The sequence below is a fragment of the Canis lupus genome, chromosome 26, assembly GCF_011100685.1.
Source record: "Canis lupus familiaris isolate Mischka breed German Shepherd chromosome 26, alternate assembly UU_Cfam_GSD_1.0, whole genome shotgun sequence".
Classification (NCBI taxonomy): domain Eukaryota; kingdom Metazoa; phylum Chordata; class Mammalia; order Carnivora; family Canidae; genus Canis; species Canis lupus.
In genome coordinates, this window is record NC_049247.1 from 17756721 (window position 1) to 17778600 (window position 21880).

The 21880-nt window shown below is 48.4% G+C and overlaps 1 long non-coding RNA gene across 1 annotated transcript; it reads right to left on the reverse strand.

Moving 5' to 3' along the window:
* Positions 1-15526: 15526 nt before the first annotated feature.
* Positions 15527-20727, reverse strand: LOC111092709. The gene is made up of 3 exons (XR_005379006.1): positions 20547-20727; positions 18838-18960; positions 15527-16050 (listed from the first exon to the last, which is right to left on the reverse strand). It is a non-coding gene; the product is annotated as an uncharacterized LOC111092709 (long non-coding RNA).
* Between the last annotated feature and the right edge of the window lie 1153 nt (positions 20728-21880).

Below are 21880 nucleotides of genomic sequence, written 5' to 3' on the forward strand. Positions count from 1 at the left end.
CTCAGGAATGATGGATTTGGGCCCTGACCAGAAGCTCCAGGGTCATCTGGGGCCATGGGCAGAGGTGACAGGTCATCTAGCCAGGGCCAGGGAATCAGCTTGGGGGTCTGAGGGTTAGTAATGGAAGGAGTGGGGTGTACCCTGACCCTGGAACTCCTCTAGTACCAGCTGTCTTCTTCATTCATTCTACTATTCCAGTGTGCCAGCCCAGGCCTGGGCTGATAAATGGATATTATAAAGCCAATGATTGGTCACATGTCCTCGGGCAGGTCCCATCATCCCTCAGAACTTCAGTTTCCCACTCTAGAGAATGAGAATAATTGCACTCCTAAACTGACTGTGTATGCGATGCACATGACACAGAGCTTGGTGTGAAAAATTGGTGACCCTCCTCCCCAGACTCCCAATCAGAGGAGAAGGGTCATGTTACCCCATCCGGACTGTTTCAGGGAAGATGAGCATGGGTTCAAATCTTGACTCCGTGTAGTAGCTTTGTGACCTTGGACCAAATCACTTCCCCTCTCTGGACCTTGGTTTTCTCCTCTGTAAAATAAGCTTTGTAATAATAGTAATTTCCTTATATCTGATGATTGTGAGGTTTTATTGAGTTAACGTATTGAAAGCATAGGGGTGCCTGGCCAGCACAGTCAGTGGAATGTGTAACTCTTTTTTTGTTTTGTTTTATTTTGTTTTTTAATTTTTATTTATTTATTCATGAAAGATGCAGAGAGAGAGAGAGGCAGAGACACAGGCAGAGGGAGAAGCAGGCTCCCTGTGGGGAGCCCAATGGGGGATTAGATCTCAGGACCCCAGGATCACGACCCAAGCCAAAGGCAGGTGCCCAACCAGTGAGCCACCCAGGTGCCCCAAGAATGTGTAACTCTTGACCTTGGGGTCATGAGTTGGGGTCATGATGGGTGTAGAACCTACTTTTAAAAAAAAAATCGGGATCCCTGGGTGGCGCAGCGGTTTGGCGCGCCTGCCTTTGGCCCAGGGCGCGATCCTGGAGACCCGGGATCGAGTCCCACGTCGGGCTCCCGGTGCATGGAGCCTGCTTCTCCCTCTGCCTGTGTCTCTGCCCCTCTCTCTCTCTCTCTCTCATAAAAAAATAAATAAAAATAAAAATAAAAATAAAAAAAAATCTACCTATCTATCTATCTAGACTCTGAGTCTATCAGCAGTATTAACACTATTGAATATCAACCTAGTGCTAGAAGAGACCTCGCAGACCACCTAAACCCAGCCTGGTGCTTGTATGCCAACTCTGACCCATCAGAGGGAATGCCTAGAGCTCCGGTGGACTGGCTTTGCTCTCTCCTCTCTGGGCCCAATGAGAACCGTACTGCAATTGATTAGCAATGCCTGCCACGGGCAAGGTTGGGAAGTGACAGGAGGTGTGCCTTCTGTTGGCCATTCCCAGGCCGGTCCAAGCCTCCCCTTGTACAGGTGAAGAAACTAAGTTTCAGAGAAAGAAATAAGACTTGCTCAAGGCCACATGGACAGTCACAGACATGGCTCCTGTTCCTGCCTTCCCGATTCCTCACTGGGCCCTGGTCTGTGTCATTTAATCCTGTGGAGAAAAGTCATTATTTCTCCATTACATTTCTCAGCCTGTTTTCTGGAAGGGAGTTAATTGATTTAAACTTTTCCAGGATGGTTCTCCCTCCTCCTCCCCTCCCCTGGGCCCCCGATTCTATTATCGCTCTGCCTTTCGGAAATGAGTAGGTGGCATTTGTGAGGACAGGCACAGAAGTCTCTAGGCAGGGCCTGCAAGCGGGTGTGAAGAGTGTGGACCTTGCCTGGGGCTGGGTCTTCTGGGGACCTCCACAGCTAATGATAGTAACTGCCAGGATTCGAGTGTGTGGTATTCCTTATCCTCATGGCAGCTGCCACGAATGCTGCGAGCTTGGCGCGGCTCAGAGCCATCATTGGCCAGTCACATCCTCCTAATTTTTTTTTTTTTTGAAGATTTTACCCATTTACTCATTAGAGGCAGAGACACAGGCAGAGGGAGAAGCAAGGCTCCACGCAGGGAGCCCGACATGGGACTCGATCCCGGGTCTCCAGGATCAGGCCCTGGGTGGATGGCAGGCACTAAACCGCTGAGCCACCCGGGCTGCCCACATCCTCCTAATTTACAGAAGGAGAAACCGAGACACCAGGATAGTCCCAGAACTGGGATTCAAACCCAAGACTTCCTGGCCCCGAATTCTCTGTTCTTTACTGTTTATAATCACTGCCTCCTTGGCTCTGTCAAAACCCGGTCATCCCAACCCTTTCAGATTGTCCCTCCAGACTCGTGGGCTTGGCTGAGGGCTGGTCATTGATACCCCACTTGATGGGTAAGGAAGTCGAGGCCAAGCTGTGGGAGCAGGGTGTGTGATGGATCCTGAGCTGTGGTTCAGGCAAGTGGGGCCAAGGCTCTGTCTTTGTCCCCAGGGGGAAGACACAGAACAAGAGAGGCTCCAAGTAGGGTTGGTGTGGCGGTCCTCCTGACCAATTCATCTTCCAAGCTGAAATATTTATTTATGCACCCCATTTAATCAGGATATGCCGTAATTAGCGGCAGATTTGTGCCTCCTGCCTGTGGTATTATTTATTTCGGGTTCTGGGCAGCCACTTCCCTGGGCCGAGTGTGCACTGGGCCTGGATTTCAATCAGATGGGGCCATGGCAGAGCTGTCTCGGGGGACATCACGGCGGCAATGCCCCCCTCGGAATGATAAATGAGCCCGCAGACAGCAGAAATGCTGCCCAGCTGCTCTGGGGGGCTGGTGTGCGCCGCGTGGGGAAGGGGTATTCTCACCAGTCTCAGGATCCTGTCACTGAGGAACTCTCCCTCCCCCAGTGCCAGACAATAGCCTGGCATCCCCAGCCTCAGACAGAAACAGCCAAGAGAGGCAGCACCATGCAGGCCCCACCGCTGTCCTGCTTCTGGAGTCCCAGGGTGGGAAGGAACTCGAAAGGGCCACCTGTCCCTCTTGCTGGCTTGGTTCACATTTCTATCTCGGCATCTCTTGGCCTTGACTGTGGGGAACACACTCTTCTCCTCTCAGCCCCCATGGCTCAGAAGTTCCTTCTGCTGTCTAACTCTAGTCAAGGTAAAAGCATTTACAACTCTGCCCCCCAGGTGATCCCATGAATACCACCCTTTGAAGCTGTCTACAAGGAGGCGGAAGATACAGGAAGGGTGGGGAGTGTGGGCAGGGATTCTTTGGTCGCTAAAGGGAGTGGAACAGAAATAAAAGCCAGCTTTTATTGATTTGGCCTCCTGTGCTAAGGCCTTTATCTGTGTTTGGGTGAGTTTCTTGACCTCTTGCTGCCTCCGCTCAACCATAAAATGGGGATAACAGCAAGGAGCTACTTCCTGTGGTTGCTTTGAAGGTTGAGTTAATACACATAGAGCCGCTAAAAAGTACCCAGCACACAGTAGGTGCTCAATAATTGTGCACTCTTGTTATTATTTGGTGGTTAATTATTATACTAACCTGGCAGGTGAGACCCACACCATTTTACAGATGAGAAAACCGAGGCCAGTGGCCAGTGCCTTCCGCACAAGATGGCCCTCATCATCCTCATTTTCCAGCTTGGAAACTGGGGTCTGGAACATCAGGGAGCCCCTCAAGGGCTGCATCCAGCATGGTGAGGGCTCTGTGGGTGGTCCCCTCCCCTGCTTTGCCTTGGGACTCTTTTGCAAGACAGGGGCAGAGGTACTGACCTCACTGGGTGCTTTGGAAACCAAGTGAAGGCATCTATGGGAGGCACCCAGGATGGGCCTGGCAGGGAGAGAAGCCCGGTCGGGGCTGGGGGGATGAAGCTCGTACTCCAGCCACAGAGGAGGTGCGTCCTGGGGTTGGCTCAAAGGTGCTCCAGGCGAGTGTTTCCTGGGTTGTAAAATGATCGCAGCGAAGCTGGCACAGCTCCCAGGGGTCTGATGCCAATTAGGCCAAATGCCCACAGGGGGAGCCCATTGTGGCTGGCCTAGTTGGGACAGGGTTTGAGCCGAGCTTCCACCAGGGACGGCTGCTTCCAGGCCAACTGCCCTAATGAGGTCAGTGAGAGATGTGACTGTAACAGGTGTTGGGGGGACTTCATTTTGCAGATGAAGAAATTGAGACTCCGCAAAGACAGGTGACATGCTGGGGGCACAGGCTGTAAACCCTGATAAACAGCCCCCTGATGCCCACATCCACCAAGCTGCTCCGGATCCAAAGTGTCTTTGCTGTGTGGCCTTGGGCGAGTTACCCAACCTCTCTGAGCCTCCCTTGCCTCAGATGCCATAATGGGAGTATTGCCTTACGTGGGGATGGGCATGGGGGCATGGTGGATGTGAGAAGCACTCTGCTGCTCAGAGGACTCTGATCTTGAAATGGAACAAAGGAGTTTTGAGGGGGAGGTCCCTTCTGTGTCTATACCCTATCCCTTCTCACTTTCCCCAGGCTGTTCCCTCTGCCTGAAATGCCCTTCCCAGCCCCCATTCCAGGCTAACTTCTCATGGTTCGGGTCCCAGCTCAACTGTCACCTCCACCAGGAAGCGGTCTCACTGCCCTTCCTCCACATATCGATTGAGTTTCACTTCTGCTCTTCCTTGCCTCTCCTTGATCACACCGGACTGTGTCACCTGCTTTCTCGCAGTCAGTTCTACAGGGGCAGGGACCCAGGCGATCTGGTTTTACACTGCAGCTGTGGTGTCCGGCATGCAGCCTGGCACATGGTAAGTGGTAATAAACATTTGTTCAATGGCTGACTCACTCACTAAATGAGTGGATGATGGAACCGATTAATAGAATTCACTGGCATGCTTCTATGGTCTGAATGTGTGTCTCCCTAAAATTCATGTGTTGAAAACCTAATGCCCCAGGTCATGGTAGTGGGAGGGGGGGCCTTTGGGAGGTGACAAGGTCCTGAGGGCAGATCCCTTGGGAATGAGTTCTGTGCCCTTATAAAAGAGGCCCCAAGAGCCCCCTCGCCCCTTCAGCCATGTGAGGACACAGTGAGAAGTCTGTATCCCAAAAAAGGGTCCTTGCCTGACCATGCTGGTCCCGACAACAGACATCAAGCCTCCAAAACTATGAGAAACAATTCTCTGTGGTTTATAAGCCCTCAAAGCTCTGGCATTTTGTTAATAGCAGCCCGAACAGAGTAAAACACCTGCCCCCCGCCCCTGCCCCAGGTCAACCTCTGCAGAGAACCCAGAAGCTGGCAGCTGGAGTGGCAACAGCTCAACCCAAATCCCCATCGCAGGAGGTGCACTGATGTAAAGCCAGGTTCTCTCTCGGCTCCGGGGGCTCACTGGTTTCTCCAGAATGGCCAGGCCAGGTAGATGCTCTGGGGAGAAGCCGGCTGTGGGATGCTTCCTTTTGGCACCTATGCGAGTGGCAGAAAAGGCTGGAATCGTGCAGGGCCTGTGTTTGAATTCCAGTCTCAGTTCAGCTGAGTTGGGGGACCACAGGCAAATGCCTTCATTGCCCTGGGCTGAAATTTCCTCATCTGGGAAATGGGCTTGTCACCCTGAAGCTGCCGTGTGTACTGCAGGAAGATCCGAAGTACGGGGCAGGAGGATACGTGCAGGCATAGTCTGTCCCACATCTTGGGTGCCTCCTCACCCAAGGGAGGGCCCAGGCATCAGCTCCCTGTGTGCTGGTTTGGGGGACCCTCATCCTGTCGATCCTGTTCCTCCCTCCCTTTTTTCACAGATGCTCAGTTCTCCCTATGGAAACTCCCACTGAGAGAAGAGCTGAAAGTATCCATGGTCATTTACTGAGCACCTACTACATACCAGGCACTGGCTGTTCCTGCCCTCATGGGATCCTTCCCACTGCCCCCCATTTTACAGATAAGGAAATTGAGACCCAGAGAGGGAGAACAGAGCTCCAGGACTTGAACGCCCATCCTCCCCACCCCACCTCTGGAAACAGCTTTGCTTTGAGTGATGGCTCTGTGGCCCCTCTGACTTCACAGAAAACATAGATCAAAACACCCCTCCCAACTGGGGCCCTGTGGCATGAGGGCAGAAGGGGAAGTTATCTCAGGAGAGTGGGAGCCAAAGCAAAGCAGCCCCCTGTAGAGACCACTGATTATGATTATTGTGTCTGATTAACAGTAATAATCACCCAGGAAAGGTTTTGAGCCCTGCTCATGGGGCATGCCCACACATCTGCCTTAGGACAGGTTCAAAATGTAGCTTCATTTTACAGATAAGGAAACTGAGGCACAGGAAGGTGAGGTGGTTTTTTTGGAAGGCACCCAGATTGGAAGGGGTAGCACTGGGATTTGGATCCTGGTAATGTCCAAGCTTATGCTCCTTGGCCAGAGGCCTTGTATGACAATGTTCAGAAAGTGATTGTTGATTGAGTGAGTGACTGAAGGAAGGAAGGAATGATTTAAGGAATGAATGATCAGCTCTAGGATGCCGACAGACTAAGGGGCTGGCAGAGGCTGGAGAAGAAACTCCAAGTCCAACCCAACACCCCCTCACCCCCCGCCCCAGACCTCCCAAGGGGTAGAGGTGGGTGGCCATCCGGTGGCAGAGCAGGGGTAGAGGCCTGACTCCCCCAGCCTCCATCCTGCCCCTGAATGCTCACCCTGTTTGTGACTTATTGTTTAACTTTACAAGCTCCTTGGCTTTTATGAGGGCTATTTATAAAGCTCTGGGCTTTGATCCGCAGCATAAAAAAGCAAACCCCTGTGTCTGAAACTGTCACCAGGGATTAGGGAGCCTTTGAAGTCCCCTCCCTGCAGGCAGCACCCGCCCAGCTTCCACTCCCAAGGGGCCTCTAAGCCTGGGAGCCCTGGCCAGGGCCTGGAGGCCCTCCTTTAGGGTGAAAGTAGCCCCTGTCCAGATAACTGACAGGTAGGGGTCCCCTTCCCCCTCTACCCTGGAGCACTCCACCCAGCTGGGCACTGTTCCCAGTTCGTCAGGACTGAGCCTTCCTGATCTCCAGATGTTGGCAACATCTGTCTTTCATGTTTATGGACAGCCAGAGGCTGCTATCTCACATCCCTGAGCCCAGAAGTCAGGACTGTGGGGGTTTTTTAAATGGATTATTATTATTACTGGCTTATTAGGAGGGAGAGGGGGAGGGAATGTAAATAGGCAGGTAGGGTAGAAAGAACAGCTCTAGGTGAGGCAGGTGACTATCCCCTTCCTCCTAGTCCTGGGGTCTAACCTTCTCTCCTGCCTGGTAGAGAGGGACCCCTCATTAGTTTCTCCCCTTCTCTCAGTGAGGTGACAGCTGGAGTGGTTTGGGCTACTTTGTGGTAGGGGGCTGGTAGAGAGAGGGAACCAAGTAGCCAGTCTAGAGAAGCAGTGTTCCCTGCCCCCTACTTGGGTCACAGAGGATCCTGGAGGGAGGAACAGGATGACCCAGCCCAGGTCCATTCCAACATTCCCAATGGCCTGAGTGTGTCTAGGACTTATTTCCACTCCTCACCCCCCGCCCCGATCTTGAGGGGCCTCCAAGCACCTCAGTAGCGAGCAGGTGAGGAGGTGAAATTCCAGCCTGTCCTCGCTCTGAGCTGGGTGATCTCCAGCAAGCCCTTGCCCTCTCTAAGCTGCCCTTTCCCTATTTCCAAACTGGGGAGTCTCATACCATGCAAGGTGGTATAGGGATTAAACTAGGTCATTCCCAGAAGCATGGGGAATGCTTGGCAGCCCTGGAAGGATCCAGTCCTGGCTTCTTTCTCCAGACCCAGAGTAGGCGATGGTGGAGTCTCAACCAAGAGAATCTTCAGCCAAGGCCCTCTGTCTGGCTCTCTGCCCAGGTGTCTCCCAAACTCAAGGCCTGGCCTCAGCTGGTGGAGGAGGCAGCTGCCATGACCATCCAACTGGCCTCAACTGCCACCACCTTTACCTAATTGCTGTTAAAGATCACGGAAGAGGAATGTAGTCCCTCCCTACATGGGGGAAAGGCAACAACTTTGCAGCTGGTGTGTGCAGGGTGCTGGAGGTGAGGCCATGTGAGCAGATGTGTGAACAGATAAGTGAGGAGAATGAAGTGGTGATTGAATAGTCAAATTGTGATCCCCTGATACCTGAAACGCTACTCAGAGATGCAAAGGAATGAAATCCTGAGATAGGCAGTAATATGCCTAAATCTCAAAAAACAAAATCAAACCAAACCACAGTATGTTTGCACCTGCTAAGCTAGCTGCCTGCAAAGCTGCTTTCCTGACCCATCACCTCATTCCCTTTCACGGGGCTAAACTCCCCCTCAACCTTCAGAGCCAGACTCAAAAGACTATGTACTATGTGATTTCATGTGTATGAAATTCCAGAAAAAGACAAAAAGCAGATGGAGGATGGCTGGGGGTGGGGGTGGGGTGCAAAAAGGGGGCAGGGGCAAAGTGTATGGATGGGAATAGATGACAGAGGGGCAACAGGGAAGGTGATGGAAATGTTCTATACCTTGATTATGGGATTGTTTACATGACTGTATTCATTTGTATACAAGCTGTATGCCTTCGTATACATTCATATATCCATCTAGTTTCTTGCTTACCATCAGTGAATTTGGTTGCGTGTAAATCACACTTTGCTAAAGCTAAATGATTAAAGTAGAAAAAAAACACAAGCAAATAGAACACTACTAGTCACAGAAGAATATAGGATCAAAAAGTAAACAAGTAAAACTCTCTCCTACCTTCAACTCTTCTCCCCAGAAACGACAATGCATTCCTTTATTAAGTCACTCAATTAATCTTGTTTGACTATCTACTATGTGTCAAGCACCGCTGTAGTCACTCTCAATAATTTTATGTATATGTGTGTGTGTGTGTGTGTGTGTGTCTTTCTGGAAACACTTTTTGGGTACACTTTGCTTTTAGGTGAATGTGAACAGACAACAGCCTATTTTGCACATTTTACTCATCCAAAGCCCAGCCTAGGGAGAGGTGTTTTTTTTTTTTTTTTAAGATTTTAATTATTTATTCATGAGAGACACAGAGAGGCAGAGACAAAGGCAGAGGGAGAAGCAAGGAGCCCGATGCAAGGAGCTCCCTGTAAGGAACCCGATGTGGGACTCGATCCCAGGACCCCAGAATCACAACTTGAACCAAAGGCAGAAGCTCAATCGCTGAGCCACCCAGGCATCCCAACCTAGAGAGAGTTCTGTGTGAACATATTTACATCTCCCTTTGCTTTTATTTATTTTTTTAAAGATTTATTTATACATAGACACAGAGAGAGAGAGAGAGAGAGAGAGAGAGAGGCAGGGACACAGGCAGAGGGAGAAGCAGGCTCCATGCAGGGAGCCCGATGTGGGACTCGATCCGGGTCTCCAGGATCAGGCCCTGGGCTGAAGGTGGCGCTAAACCGCTGAGCCACCGGGGCTGCCCTCCCTTTGCTTTTAAAAGGCTGTTTGTGGGTCCACTGAATGGTTGAACCAAATTTATTAAACCTGTCCCCCTTTTAAAAAAAGATTTTTATTTATTTATTTGACAAAGAGAGAGCATGCAGGGGGAGCAGCAGACGGAGAGGGAGAAGAAGTTCCCTGCTGAGCCCTAATGTGGGGCTCCATCTCAGGACTCTGGGATCATGACCTGAGCCAAAGGCAGACGCTTAACTGATCCACCCGGGTGCCTCTGCATTCCATTTTTTATCATATACAGCACTGCAGTGAACATCCTTGTACAAGAAGGTGGCCTTATTCACAAGGCAAACTCCTGGAGGTCAAAGAATCTTTACATTTCAAAACTTGAAAAAATTCAAAATTTAAATCTCTCAAGTCAGCCCTCTATTTGACATTTAGGTGTGTTTCCACTCCCCTTAGAAAATGAACCCAAATCCCCACTCATGCCCCTATTGGCTCCTCCAGCTTCATCTCACTCTGCTCTGGCCATGCCGATCTCTCCCACCACAGGGTCTTTGCACCTGCTATGCCATCTGCCTGCAAAGCTTCCTCCCTCCCTCCTGTCCCCTTCACCTGCTAAACTCCCCCTTATCCTTTGGACTTCATCCTACAGGAAGAAAGCATCACTTTGTCTAGGGAGCCTTCCTGCGTGCTCTGACAGGCCATGTCTCTGTTACAGCTCTCAGAGACTCTGTTCCTGACTCTGCTTCCCTTTAAAGCACTGATATTCATTTATAAAGAAATTTGTTTTGGGGGTGCCTGGGTGGCTCAGTTGGTTATGTGTCTTGACTCTTGATTTCAGCTCAAGTCACGATCTCAGGATCGTGAGATGGAGCCCTACCTCTGCTCAGCACTGAGGGGATCTGCTTGAGATTCTCTCTCCCTCTCCCTCTGCCTCTACCCTGCCTAGCCTCTATCTCTCTAAAATAAATAAATCTTAAAAAAAAAAAAATTTGTTTTTCTAAGACCCTGTGAACAATGCCTCTCTCCCCACTAAGCTATGAGCCTCGCAGAGCAAGTCTTGGGTTGGACCTCAGCGTGCAAGTGATTGTTTAAGGAAGTGATCCCATGGGAAATGAATAAGGGAGTGGGGGAAGCAGGACAGGGAACGGGAGAAAGCCAAGTAGGGTGCAATTTCAGGCAAAACCCCATGGAGGGTGGCTTCCCCTGATCTCATTCAAGAGCTTGGGAGCATGAGTGACACCACACAGTTATCTTGACCTGATGCAAGGGAAATGGACTTTTGCCTGCTGCCAGCCATTGATTAAGAACTGCCCCAGCACACCTGGGTGTCTCAGTGGTTGACCGTTTGCCTTCAGTTCAGGTCATGATCTGGGGTCCTGGGATCGAATCCCACATCGGGCTCCCCGCATGGAGCCTGCTTCTCCCTCTCCTATATCTCTGCCTCTCTCTCTGTGTCTCTCATGAATAAATAAATAAAATCTTTTTTTAAAATTTTTATTTATTTATGATAGTCACACACACAGAGAGAGAGAGAGAGAGAGAGGCAGAGACATAGGCAGAGGGAGAAGCAGGCTCCATGCATCAGGAGTGGGATTTGATCCCGGGTCTCCAGGATCGCGCCCTGGGCCAAAGGCAGGCGCCAAACCACTGCGCCACCCAGGGATCCCAATAAATAAAATCTTAAAAAAAAATTAAAAGAACTACCTCAGCATGGAGATGAGGGGGTGTCCACCCCCTGGCTCTCTACACAGGCCAGCAAAGTGGCTCCAACAGCAAGAAGATAGTTCTTTAAAGGAGTCACAAATGTAGTAGGCAAATGGGAGAAAAGTACGGGAAGCTGGTAGAGAGGCACACAGAGATGGCCAAAGGGCCCCAGGGGATGTGAGCCAGGCACTAATTGTACCCATTGAGGTGATGTCTATTTTCTTCACCATCCCAAGCACCTAGTATAGCTTGGCAAAGAGCATGCACTCAAGAGAGACTTGGTCAATAGGCAAGTGCATAAAAAAGTAAACATGGTGTAGGGAGCACCTTCCGGCAGAAAAGTAACAGCGTGAGTGAAGGCTCAGAAGTGGAAGCAGACGGTGGTGTTATCAGTCCAATGAGAACCAATTGTGACATTGTTAGGAACTGTGATCTGGTTGTGAAACACAGGATTTCTCAACTGGCACACCGTAATTCAGTCCAGTTCTGATGCTTCACCACCTGGAATTAGCCTCAGACTCCACGGGTGAAGGGCCATGTATCCCAACAAGACTGCAAGTTTGGGGGTCCCTACACTCGAAACCAAAAGGGGGAAATTCAGGGGAATCCCCAGAACCGCCTTTGCGTTTGATACATTGCTGGAACAGATGGTAGAACTCAAGAAAGCACTACACTTGAGATTACAGTTTTATTATAAAGGATCAAATCAGGACCAGTCAAATGAAGGGTGAGGGTTCCCAAACTCAAAGCTTCCGTGCCCTCTCCCCGTGGAATGTGGGCTCATCGCCTTCCCAGCCCATCAGTGCGTTCACCAACCAGGAAGCAGTACAGAGCTTTGAGGTCCGGCATTTTTATTGGCTTTCCATTACCTAGGCATGTTTGGTTGACTCCCTGGCCACATGATTGAACTCAATCTCCAGGCCTCCCCACTAATTGGGGAGGGGGCCCTGAAAGCCTCAATCTCCTGATCACATGGTCTGTCTTTCTGTTGACCCGCCCCATCCTGAGTCACCCCATCACTTAGCATAAACTCAGAGGTGATCCAAACGGCTCATGAATACGTATAGACGCTCCTATCACTTCAGAAAGCCTAAAGATTTAGTCTTCTTCCAGGCACCAGGGTCAAAGGTCAGCCACATTCTTTTTACACAACACACGGTGATTATTGACATTTAAATTACATACACTTACAGCTAAATCAATCATTTGACAAACAGTAGTAAATATTCAAAACTCATCATTTCTTAATGTCTTCCTTTTTTTAAAAAAAGATTTATTTATTTATTTATTTATTTATTTATTTATTTATTCATTCATGAGAGAGAGAGGCAGAGACACAGGTGGAGGGAAAAGCAGGCTCCATGCAGGGAGCGATCCCATGGGAGCAATCTCTCTATGTGGGACTTGATCCTGGAACGTCAGGATCATGCCCTGGGCCAAAGGCAGGTGCTAAACCTCTGAGCCAGCCATGGATCCCTCTTAGTATTTTATTACATTTTGTTACTATCGATGCGCTTGAGGTTATTTTTACCTATTGCATCTCTAGGGTGGAAATGTTACACAGTGAAATCTTTTTTTTTAAATGATTTTATTTATTTATTCATGAGAGACACATAGAGAGAGGCAGAAACATAGGCAGAGAGAGAAGCAGGCTCCTCACAGGGAGCCCGATGTGGGACTCGATCCCAGGACCCCAGGATCATGCCCTGAGCCAAAGGCAGATGCTCAACCACTGAGCCACCCAGGTGCCCCTACACAGTGGAATCTATGCATCTCTCTCCAAGCCCACATTCACCAACATGTTGGTAGGTTTGAAATCAGAGCATCTGACGACTGATAATTGGTAATTGTCAAGTGTTATGAATCTGGGCTTAACTTATTCTGCATTGATTGTCTACAGTTAGCAATGGAGAAGATGTTAACACAGATGAAACCCCAAAGTGTGTTGTGTTTATAGCCATTACCTGGGAATAGCACAAGAAACATAGGAAACATTCTTCCAGTATTCAAAAATCATTATGCAGTTTAGCAAAGGAGTTGCTTACATCACCGACACGAGTGAAGTTTTGACATCCACTTTCACCATTCCACTATCAACCTGCCCATTAACACTCAAATGAAAAACATCAACCCAGATTCAAGTCTGAGCTACACTTGTTTATCACTTCCCACCATAGGCTGGCAATTGACACCAGAGTTCGGCAAAAATTAACGAAAGCGTTTTATGAGAATCAATCCATTCTAGGAATTTACAATAAAGACAATTGTAGGGCAGCCCCAGTGGCTCAGTGGTTTAGCTCCACCTGCAGTCTGGGGTGTGATCCTGGAGACCCCGGATCAAGTCCCACGTCGGGCTCCCTGCATGGAGCCTGCTTCTCCCTCTGCCTGTGTCTCTGCGTCTCTCTCTCTCTGAATAAACAAATAAATCTTAAAAAAATAAATAAATAAAGGGGCGCCTGGATGGCTCAGTGGTTGAGCGTCTGCCTTTGACTCAGGTCGTGATCCTGGGGTCCTGGGATCGGGTCCCACATCGGGCTCCCTGCATGGAGCCTGTTTCTCCTCCCTCTTCCTGTATCTCTGCCTCCCTCTCTCTGTGTGTCTCTCATGAATAAATAAAATCTTTTAAAAAATAAAGACAATTGTATATTTTGCTATTATTTTAAAATTGTGTGCCACATGTCAATATCAATATCATATATATCAGTAGAAGTTATATTCATACACACACACACACACACACACACACACACACACACCTATCATGTAGATACTTTTTCCCCCTGGAGAAGTGGGACTAAGCTGTGATCCGGCAGGCTGGATGGAGGGGAAGGGCCAGCATGCCTGAGGAGTGGAGGTTGGACAGACGAGGTCCAGTTCAGATAGTGCAGGAGCCTGAATGCAAGATTCAGAGAGGGAGACAACCTAGTCTAAGTCACACAGCTAGGAAGTGGCAAGCTGGGTTAATATGAGGGTTATAGTGGGGTCCTCCCTCTGTCCTGGGTCCTCTGCTTCCCCTCCTGCCTGAGGCTCCAGCTCACATTTTAGGGGCAAACCTGGAGGGGTTTGGGTGCATGACGTGAACCCAGCCCAGCCTGGGAAACCCACAAACAGAGCCATTTGTCAGATCTCTGAGTGCCAATGAGTGTGCCACGAGCCTGATGAGTCCCTGTGGCATGGCGGACTTGGGGGAATTAATCAGGCTGGAGGTGGTGGCAGGAAAGGGGAGGATGGGGAGGAGAGGGGAAAGGTGGCCATGGATGCTGAATGCTGGAGGACCTGGGTGATCATTCCTTACATGTCCATTGGGCTGTCTGGGGAGGAGCAGCCACAGCTCCTGGGAGATGCTGGGCAAGAGGGATATTCTAGAGGGTCAGGAGGGCCTGCCCACCCTTCCCTAGAAAGATGGTACTGGTTTTTAGGTCCAGGTGGTTCAGGAAATGGCCACAGATGGAGCACTGCCTTCCATGCCTGGACTTTAGAGGGTAGAGGGGGTGGATGATAGGGGGTCATTGGGGTAGGATGGGATGTTCTCCTGCAGTTGAGCAGAACGGACAAAGTCCCATCCCCCCCCCCCCCCCCCCGTTGGCCCCAACTTCCCTAGGAGAATGTACTTGCCTTTTAAAATGTGTTTCCATCAGGAGTTCAGGGAGCCCATGAAGGGGCTTTGTTGGCGTTAGGAAAAAGCATCCTGTCTGGGCAGACCGATTAGGAAAAATCACCCTTCCGGGTACAATAATTACCAAAAGGCTGCATTTTCTCTAGGCTCTTGAAGGCTCGTGGTACAAGCCTCAGCTGAATTTGAGATACATTTCATCTCCAATCCCACTGCGTCAACCAAGTGCCTCTGGGTATAGTACAACTCAACAAGTGTGTCCTGCAGCCCTGTTCCCACCTTTGGGCCGCCGGGGACGGCCTCAGTCCCCTGCAACACCATGGAAAGAGCATGGGCTACAGAATCAACTAGCACTGGGTCCGAATCCCAGTACTGCCTCTACTGTGTGTGTCCTCCCACTCCTCTCGCCGGACCTCCATGTCCTCATCTTTAAAACGGGGATGGTAACAGCTCTTCCATCCCAAGGGTTGGGGATGATCGAAGGGGATGACATGTGAGGCCCCTCAGGAGTGTTCCATACATATCTGGGCCTGAATTCCCTGGTATCAGCCCAGATCCTGGCCTGCACCCTCCTGAGAACCAGGTCTGCCTGTCTCTCTCCCTGTGGCAGGGGAAGAACGGGGCTGGGGTCTGATGACTAATGAGGCTGGTAGATGGACCAAGGACTGAGCCTGGAGTCTGGGGCAGGATAGCATGTGACAAGAGTCTGGACCAGACCTTCAGAGTCCTTGGGTTTTGGGGGGTCATGGACCCCTTTGGACATTTTTTTTAAAGATTTTATTTATTTATTCATGAGACTACATAGAGAGGAGAGAGAGAGAGGCAGAGACACAGGCAGAGGGAGAAGCAGGCTCCATGCAGGGAGCCCGATGTGGGACTCCATCCAGGGTCTCCAGGATCACACACTGGGCTGCAGGCAGCGCCAAACCGCTGAGCCACCAGGGCTGTCCCCCATTGGACATTTGATGGAAGCTATAGACTCTCCACTCAGAAAAATGCATCTGCACACACACAGTTTTGCTTAATATTCCTGGGGCTCATGAACACAGTAAGACCTATTCATGGATCCCAAAGAACTCCCACCCTATAAGCAGCAGGTTCTTCTCCACCTCTCTCCAGAGGGGCCATCAGGGCACTGGATTCTTCCCCAGGGCAAGAAGAGGAGATGGAAGAAAGGAAATCTTTATCTAATGAGCTGACTTTACATGTATTAGCGCATCTAAGGTTGTCAGTGAACCCTGAGTTATAGTAACTAGTCCCCTTATGACAGATGAAGAACCTGTCTCAAAGAGTCGCAGAGACTTGTGCAAGCTCACACAGCTGGTGACAGGACCACGACTTGCATCTTCGTTGTCTGATTTCAGAGCTGTTCTAGTCAAGGTGAAGGCTTTTTCCTGACAGGCAAATGCCTTGGTTATGCCTTTGCAAGGAAAAAGAAGGGAGTCAAAGGCCTGGTTTTTCTGTTCTTTCTGTCTGTTCATCTATCCATTTATCCATCTCACCTAGGCACCCATCCATCTCCATCCATCTATCCATCCATCCACCCACCCATCCACCTACCAACCTGCTCATCCATCCATCTACCAACTACAAATCCTTTGTTCATCTTTCTGTGTATCCGTATCATCCATCCATCCATCCATCCATCCATCCATCCATCCATATATCCATCTATTCATCATTCATCCTTCCATTATCCGACTATGTTCCCTTAGCACCTCCTCAATGTGAATTTCCAGAGATAAAGATAAAAGAAAGCATCATCTTTGCTTTTAAGAACTTCTGGGTCTCCAGGGGAAGATGAGATACATAGATTATTTTCTCATATGTGTCTTCCCTGCCCTACCCTAGGGTGTCAGGAAAAGAAATGTGGGAAATGTTGCCTATTAGATCCCCCTCTGGGTGATTCACTACTCACATTATTAGCACATTAAAAGATCTGACAAGTCCTACAGTCAAGAACTCTTTTCAACCCTTTTCAACCACTATTACCCCAAATGACTTGTCTCTAGAACCTATTTTAAGAGGATTGCCTGTTAAAAATCCCGTGGAATGAGATTGTCTCAGAATAGATTTTGGAAAATGCTGATAAACCAAGGAAGAGAGAACCAAGTGTCACTTAAAAACTACAGAGTAGTATTGGATTATAACCCAAAATATAAAATAAATATCCACGAGTCCATACCGATATAAATAAATGACTGATGGATTGGCAGAATTAATATTGTGAAAATGTCAATGTTACCCAGGGCAATATACACGTTTAATGCAATCCCTATCAAAATACCATGGACTTTCTTCAGAGAGTTAGAACAAATTATTTTAAGATTTGTGTGGAATCAGAAAAGACCCCGAATAGCCAGGGGAATTTTAAAAAAGAAAACCATATCTGGGGGCATCACAATGCCAGATTTCAGGTTGTACTACAAAGCTGTGGTCATCAAGACAGTGTGGTACTGGCACAAAAACAGACACATAGATCAGTGGAACAGAATAGAGAATCCAGAAGTGGACCCTGAACTTTATGGGCAACTAATATTCGATAAAGGAGGAAAGACTATCCATTGGAAGAAAGACAGTCTCTTCAATAAATGGTGCTGGGAAAATTGGACATCCACATGCAGAAGAATGAAACTAGACCACTCTCTTTCACCATACACAAAGATAAACTCAAAATGGATGAAAGATCTAAATGTGAGACAAGATTCCATCAAAATCCTAGAGAAGAACACAGGCAACACCCTTTTTGAACTCGGCCACAGTAACTTCTTGCAAGATACATCCACGAAGGCAAAAGAAACAAAAGCAAAAATGAACTATTGGGACTTCCTCAAGATAAGAAGCTTTTGCACAGCAAAGGATACAGTCAACAAAACTCAAAGACAACCTACAGAATGGGAGAAGATATTTGCAAATGACATATCAGATAAAGGGCTAGTTTCCAAGATCTATAAAGAACTTATTAAACTCAACACCAAAGAAACAAACAATCCAATCATGAAATGGGCAAAAGACATGAACAGAAATCTCACAGAGGAAGACATAGACATGGCCAACATGCATATGAGAAAATGTTCTGCATCACTTGCCATCAGGGAAATACAAATCAAAACTACAATGAGATACCACCTCACACCAGTGAGAATGGGGAAAATTAACAAGGCAGGAAACAACAAATGTTGGAGAGGATGCGGAGAAAAGGGAACCCTCTTACACTGTTGGTGGGAATGTGAACTGGTGCAGCCACTCTGGAAAACTGTGTGGAGGTTCCTCAAACAGTTAAAAATATACCTGCCCTACGACCCAGCAATTGCACTGTTGGGGATTTACCCCAAAGATACAAATGCAATGAAACGCCGGGACACCTGCACCCCGATGTTTATAGCAGCAATGGCCACGATAGCCAAACTGTGGAAGGAGCCTCGGTGTCCAACGAAAGATGAATGGATAAAGAAGATGTGGTTTATGTATACAATGGAATATTACTCAGCTATTAGAAATGACAAATACCCACCATTTGCTTCAACGTGGATGGAACTGGAGGGTATTATGCTGAGTGAAGTAAGTCAGTCGGAGAAGGACAAACATTATATGTTCTCATTCATTTGGGGAATATAAATAATAGTGAAAGGGAATATAAGGGAAGGGAGAAGAAATGTGTAGGAAATATCAGAAAGGGAGACAGAACGTAAAGACTGCTAACTCTGGGAAACGAACTAGGGGTGGTAGAAGGGGAGGAGGGTGGGGGGTGGGAGTGAATGGGTGACGGGCACTGGGTGTTATTCTGTATGTTAGTAAATTGAACACCAATAAAAAATAAATTAAAAATAAATAAATAAATAAATAAATGACTGAATCAATGAACAAAAGGGAGAATATACAAATCCCCTGTGTAGAAGAATTCCAAATAATTTATGTAGATACTCTGCTCTCAAGGAGTGGGAGTGTAACTCCCCGGTCCTTAAGTCAAAAAACAGTACATACAGTAGGCACAAAAGAAGTGAAGAAGCCAGACAAATGCTACTCCAGCCACATGATCATGATTAAGATCAATAGCAATATCTCGAATTGCTATGCTATTGCTATGTACCCTTGATGTGATGAGAGTGGCACTTTACCTCTGTGGTCTTCCTAAAACACATAACCTCAGTCTAATTATGAGAAAAATATCAGACAAATCCTAGCTGCGGTACATTTTACAAAATACCTGAACAGCAATCCTCTGCATTGTCCAAGTCATCAAAAACAAGGAAAGATCCAAGAAACTGTTGCAGCCAAGAGGACTCTAAGAAGTGACAACTGAATGCACTGTGGTACCCTGGGTGGGATCCTGAAACAGAAACAGGACACTAAGTAGAAACTAAAGAAATCAGAATAAAGAATGGACTTTAGTTAATAATAATGTATCAATATCAGCTCATTAATTGTGACAGATGTAAGATGTTAATAATAAGAGAAACTGGGTGTAGGGCATATGCGAAATCTTTGTATTATCTGTGTAATTTTTCTGTAAGTCTAAGATTGTTCTGAGATTAAAAATTATTTTCGAGGCGCCTGGTGGCTCAGTGGGTTGGGCGGCGGACTCTTGGTTTCGGCTCAGGTCGTGATCTCAGGGTCGTAGGATCGAGCCCCGCATCAGGCTTGGGGCTGAATGTGGAGTCTGCTTGTCCCTCTCCCTCCCCCTCTGGCCCTCTTCCTGCTTTCTCGCTCTCTCTCTAAAATAAATAAATAAAATCCTTTAAAAATTATTTTAAAAATAAGTAAATAGAGAAACAAGTAAATAAAATTGAACAAGCCAAGCACAGTGTTTGGGAAATGGCCTGGGGAAGACAATATTCGTGGTTGGGAGAAGAGATCTGCAATCAGAGAAGCCTGAGTTCTACAGCTCACCTACTGTGTTACCTTGAGCAACCTGCTTAATCTTTCTGAACTGGTTTCCTCGTCTGTAAAATGGGGAATTTAAAATGCCGACTATCAGTTGATTTGGATTAAATGAGGCAATGCATATAGAGTGCCAGGCACCAAGAAACATTGTGGGACTGTTAAATATACTAGCTTGTTATTTTTGGCAGGTGAGTGGAGGACCTGGGAAGGCTGCAGGGAGTGGGAATATTGGCACCCAACCCTTGGAGAACTGGTAAAATAGAAATAGGGTTGGGAGTGGAAGATCAGTTCCCCTCAAAGCAGAGAGGTCTTTTCCTCCATCCTAACTCCTGCCCTTTGGTTCCAGAGCAAGGCTAAGGGGCCTGGGAGGAGATAGAGACCTCACAGATAGGCTCCTGACTTCCCACCCTAGCTATGGCCAAGGCTTGCCCTTCCGTCTGCCAGGGTCTCTGGGCTAAGTAATCGCTAATTCCTCCCTGATGAAGCACCTGTATCTGTAAGCAAATGAGCTGGCAGGTGGCGGCCCGGATAAAATATGACCTGCTCAGCAGGGGATTTGCTTACCAGTCGGGAGGCAGCCCATCCTGCTGCCTGCAGCCTGGAGGCCTCCAGGAAAATGCATAAATCACCGGCGCCCGCAGGGCAGGTGGGACCCGAAGAGTAAATACCCCCTGCTCAGTCCCCTGGCCGCAGGTCTATGAATACTTTCTCAGTGGCTTGGAAAAGAACCAGGAAGGGGGGGGGTTGGTGGGAATCAGGAGACTAGGGGAGTTCATTCCAGCTCCGCCACAACCCCAAGCTGTGGAGCCTTGGGCAAGTCACTTCCCCCCCTCTGGGCCTTAGTTCTCAACTCTCTCAAATAAGAAGCAATCTTTCCCTCGGATTTGCTCCAAAGAACATAGAAGAAACTGTATGGAGTATTTGTTGTAATTCTGATTGCTACCATGTTGATACTATGTTGCTCTGGTGAAACCCAGGTGAGAGCTTAGGGGCTGGTAAAGTTCCCGTGGGCTGGTAGCTTTAGGGAATTACCTTTAAGGCTATAGTATCAGTTGGCAGAAAACTGATCAGAGGCTTTTGCAAGGAGACACCATGATGTACAGAGAAGCAGAAGTGCCAGAGGCATCAGAGCTTGATTTGAATCCTACAGCTGCTGCTTGTTAGCTGAAGGGACTCGGGCCAGTCACCTTTCCCCTCTGATCCTCAGTTAAACTGATCTATAGAGCAGAATGAAGAACACGATCTTTTAGGTGGTGGTTATAAGGTGTAAATGAGATTACATTCCACAGTGCCTGGCTCATAAGTAACCACCTGATAAAGGCTAGTTCTTCGAGGCTGAACCAGGTTTATAAATCAGATTTCCTAACTTTCTACTCAGCTCCTTGCTGAGACCTCAGAAATCTTGGGGGAATCTCCAGGCCTCTGTGAGCTGAATCACTGCCCCCACCCCCAGTCCCCTGCCAGGAGACTTCTGCAACTTGGACCTGGAAGACCCCTTGGGAGGTGCTCCAGCCCGGAGGCTGCGGGGACTGCATGATGAAGACAGAGCCGTTTGCTAATACCATGTGGCTGCTGTGACAGTCTGTTAATGCCATTTACAACGTGCTGTAATTATGTCTCACACATGCTGGCGGCCCAGCCAGCAGGAACATTCCCTGGGAGGGGCCTCGGAAAGATTCCTTTAGCAGGATGGGGGGTTGGGCTTTTTCAGGAGGCTGGGGGCTAGGGGGTTGGAAGCCTCTCTGAAGGTAGAGGAATTCCTCCCCTTGCACAGACCTACTTGGCTATCCTGGGCACCTGAGAAAGAGTTCACCCTGGCTTGGACCAGTGGTTTCCACCCAGAATTGCTATGGAACTTTGGCCAAGTCTTGGTTCCTCTCTGGGCCTCAGTATTCTCTTCCATAAAATAAGGATGTGGCGAAAGACAAATGTAGTTCTTAACACGTGTTGTGCATCTCCCTAGAAAACTGCACATAATCACATCCAATCCCATTGTATCCTGCATTTTCGGGGAGTTCACCGGCCACTGAAGCTCATTATAAAGTGCCAATGACCGTAGGCCAAGAAGCTCAGTTCTAGATCAATTCATGGACCCACTACAGATATATTTCAGCCTGTTTCTCCATCTGGGTTGTGAGGTCTCTATCTGCTGGATGCTGCTGCCTGTTGTTTGAGACATAGGTGTTCATGACAGTTAGGTGCTCACTCTAGATTGGGCTCCTTATCATAAAGTGCTCTAAAGGCTTTCTGCCTTGAATTTAATGGGACAGCTAATTTCTATAATGCTGCCCCAAACTCTGACATTCCAGGATCTTGGTGGTAGGTGATGTGCATTATCCTTGAGGCCTCAGCTTTGGAGTCAGACA